A 4349-nucleotide genomic window follows, 5' to 3' on the forward strand; every position below is an offset into this window, starting at 1 on the left:
CTGGATACCGAGAAGAGGGTGAGGTGAAGCCAAGACCAAGATTCAAAGAGAAGAAAAAAAGAACAGGGGAGAAAGGCGAACGGCTTACCAGTGCTGGGCTGGGAAGCAGAGGTCCCCTCCCCGTCAACATTTGGCGCCGAGACAAAGCCACCGGCGCCCAACTTCTCCTCCTCTTCCCCCGTGTGCATGGGCTCGGTGCGTGGCGCCCTTGCCGGGGACGCCCCTCGGGGCGGCGTGGTCGATGGGGGCGGCGTGTTGGGGGTAGCCCTCTATGGCTCCTCCTCCTGATGTCCTCCTCCTGCATCCACGGCAAGGTCAGCACCAAGAGATCGTGCCCCACAGTTGCGGGGCGCGGGGTTGTGAGAAGAGCAGGATCAATAGTCAGCACAGAGATCGTTTACCCAGGTTTGGGCCGCGAGGATGCGTAATACCCTAGTCCTGCTTTGGTGGATGTATTTCAGAGAGTTCTTGAGCTCTCGAACTAGTTATGATCGCTGCATCGTCCAAAAGAGCCGAATCCCCCGCAAGTATGCCATGGACCTCCTTTTATAGTTGAAAGGGGCTGCCACAGTGGCACACAGGAGGTGGAAAGGCCTACAGTGCTGCAAGCTTATCGCCCGTATTACAGGACAAGACGCATTTAAGGCATCGCTTGGGTGTCCCTTAGCTTTATCGGGGACGGGAATGAGGCCCGTCCCGTCCGTCGCCACCTCGCCTTGCTTTGACACGCACCCAGGCCAGTGATGCATGAGGCGCCATGTAGGCAGGCAGGCAGCTAAGGTGGCACGGTGGTAGGGTCTTCACGAAGATCTGCATGCCACCACGCAGGTGCTTGCTGAGTTGGCTTGGGAGCCGCATGTTGCCACGCAGGTGCCTGCCCAGCTGGTTGGGCTGGCAGCTGCATGCAAACGGCGGCGGAGCCTTGGTTGGTGCGGGCCTGGCAGTGGCCCTGCTGATGGCCTCGGCAAGGGTCTTGCCGGGTAGCCCGGCAAGGGTCTTGCCGCGGCGTCGTAGTCGTCCCTGGCAAGGATCTTGCCGGGGGTCTTGTGGCTTTCCTCGGCAAGGATCTTGTTGAGGATTGTTGTCTGCCAATCCTCATCTGATCTTGAGTATTTATGATCTTCACAAAGATCTGTATGCCACCATGAAGGTGCCTCCCGAGCCCTGGCCCAACGTGGTTGATGGTGTTGGAAACCGTGGGCTCAAGGGTGGCGCGCTCCGCTGGTGTTGGGCGAGCTGCCCCGGCAAGGGTCTTGCCAGGGGAACCTGCTTCGTCCCTCTGCTTCTTTGTTTTCTTGGCCTTGGCGTTGTCTTGACCGCTTTATGCTTCGGCTTCTCTCCGGTTTCCCTTCCTTTGCCCTGCTACGTGCGGTCGTGGCACGCGGCTCTGACTGCCCGTGCACAAGTAAAGGGGTCAAGGAATCCTACTACGGTTGCGGGTCGCGGGGTTGTGAGGAGAGCAGGATCAACAGTCAGCATAGAGATCGTTACCCAGGCTCGGGCTGCGAGGATGCGTCATACCCTAGTCCTGCTTTGGTGGATGTATTTCAGAGAGTTCTTGAGCTCTCGAACTAGCTATGGTCGCTGCGTCATCCAAAAGAGCCGAATCCCCCTCCAGTATGCCATGGGCCTCCTTTTATAGTCGAAAGGGGCTGCCACAGTGGCACACAGGAGGTGGAAAGGCCTACAGTGTTGCGAGCTTATCGCCCGTGTTACAGGACAAGACGCATTTAATGCATTGCTTAGGTGCCCCCTTGCTTTATCGGGGACGGGAACGGAGCCCGTCCCGTCCGTCGCCGCCTCGCCTTGCTTCGACACGCGCCCAGGCCAGCGGTGCATGCGGCGCCATGTAGGCAGGCAGGCAGCTGAGGTGGCGTGGTGGTAGGGTCTTCACGAAGATCTGCATGCCACCACAGAGTTGCTTGCTGAGTTGGCTCGGAAGCCGCTCGTTGCCACGCAGGCGCCTGCCCAGCTGGTTGGGCTGGCAGCTGCATGCGAGTGGCGGTGGAGACTTGGCTGGTGCGGACCTAGCAGTTGCCCCGCTGGCGCCCTCGGCAAGGGTCTTGCCGGGGGGCCCGGCAAGGGTCTTGCTGCAGCGTCGTAGTTGTCCCCGGCAAGGATCTTGCCGGGGGTCTTGTGGATTTCCTCGGCAAGGATCTTGCCGAGGATCGCTGTCTTCCAATCCTTATCTGATCTTGAATATTCTTTGTCTTCACAAATATCTGCATGCCACCAGTGGGGGTGCCTCCCAGCCCTGGCCCAACATGGTTGATGGTGTTGGGAACCATGGGCTCAAGGGTGGCGCGCTCCGCTGGTGTTGGGCGAGTTGCCCCGGCAAGGGTCTTGCCGGGGGAACCTGCTTCGTCCCTCTGCTCTTCGTGTTCTTGGCATTGGCGTTGTCTTGGTCGTCTTGTTCTTTGGCTTCTCTCCGGCTTCCCTCCCTTACCCTGCTACGTGCGGTCGTGGCACGCGGCTCTGACTGCCCATGCACAAGTAAAGGGGTCAAAAGGAGAGCCCCTACTTTTGTACACCGACGGTCACCCTTACGAAAGCACTTCTGTGACGCGCGATTTATCGTCATGGAAGTGGACACTTCCATGATGATAATTTTGGTAATCTCATGGAACACTTCTACGATAGCACAGGTATAACTATCTTGATTCTGTCATAAATTTGTCATGGATGTACATGCATGACAGAAAACGTGACCTACTGTGACAAACAAGTATCATCACGAAAGTCTATTTTTTTTCTAGTGCTCGATGTCGTAGCCGGCGGACGAGACATGCCCGCATACCCTAGCCCGATGCTTGAGTGCCTGCCGCCAGTAATGGTCTTCAGCTTCCTCGGCGACATCGGGCGAAGAGACCGCTATACACCTTTTTTGGGCCAGTCGCTCCTCGAGCTCCACGGGAAGCGTAGCCGGGCTTATGCTGCGACGCTCTGGAGTGGGGGATTGGGATGGGGATCTGTGGGAAAGGGGGCGTTTGGCAGGCGTCATCTAAGAAACTCAGGGCGGCCTGGGTATGGAGATCAGTGGGTAAGCTGCACGGGCGAACCGGAAGATGTTGACAATGGAGGCCTTGCGGCGGCGGCGGCAGCGGCAGCGGCGGCGAGGACTTTGCTAGGGTTTCGAGCGAGGGAGGGAGGGAGGGTGTGTGTGTGTGCGCACGCGCGCACGCCTGAGGAGGTTTAGGTGTGTGTGTGTGTGCGGAGGGGGGCGGGGTGTTTGAGGAAATGACGCGGGTACTGAAAATTTTACTACGCAGGAGTCAAACGCGGGAGTGAAATGCCAGGCTATTGAAAATTTTGATGATAGTGCATCACACACGGTCCGCAGATAACAACCGTGTGTTATGAAACAGAAAAACCCTTGAGGCGGGCAGATATTTTTTATGCAGGCGGGATTGGGAACAAGAAACATCGCACACGGTCCGAAGATAACAACTGTGTGTTATGAAACAGAAAAACCCTCGAGGCGGGCAAATATTTTTGAGAAGGGGAGCCTCGTGGAGCCCAATGTACGGTGCGGATGTGTGCGGGACAGGTGCACCAGCGTGGCACATAGTTAGTTTGAGTGAACCATGTCTGTTGCGTCATTCGACTTGTCTAATGTTCATAAATTTGGCGAAAAATGACGCGGGAGAGGGTCAAAACACAAACACACTTGCATGTGGACCAAATTTATGTATCAAAAGGGTGGTTTGATTTTCAAATACCAAATGCAACTTCGATGTGGCACCTCTCTCGCAAAGCGCACGGTATTGCTTGCCCCAACCCCCCCCCCTAGTGTTGGTCGACACGAAGGGAATCCTAAGCTATGAATGCATGCCCCCTCCCCCTCAACCGAGGTTCACCTAGGAAAGTGCGAAGTAGCTAGCAGCCCCCCTCCTCCCTTGCGTCGGCACGAAGGGAATCCTAAGCTATATATGAATGTATGCCCCCCCAACCGAGGTTCACCGTAGCAAAGTGCGAAGTAGCTAGCAGCCCCCTCCCTCGTGTCGGCACGAAGGGATCCTAAGCTATGAATGCATGCCCCCCAACCGAGGTCCACCTAGCAAAGTGTGAAGTAGAGCTAGCAGCCCCCCTCCCTCGCATCGGCACGAAGGGATTCCTAAGCTATGAATGCATGCCCTCCCCCCCAACCGAGGTTCACCCTAGCAAAGTGCGAAGTAGCTAGCAGCCACCCCTCCCTCGTGTCGGCACGAAGGGAATCCTAAGCTATGAATGCACATGCCCCCCAACTGACGTTCACCTAGCAAAGTGAGAAGTAGTTAGCAGCCCCCCCTCGTGTCGGCACGAAGGGAATCCTAAGCTATGAGCATGCCCCCTCCCTCCCAACCGAGGTT

Source organism: Triticum aestivum, chromosome 7D (assembly GCF_018294505.1).
Source record: "Triticum aestivum cultivar Chinese Spring chromosome 7D, IWGSC CS RefSeq v2.1, whole genome shotgun sequence".
NCBI lineage: Eukaryota > Viridiplantae > Streptophyta > Magnoliopsida > Poales > Poaceae > Triticum > Triticum aestivum.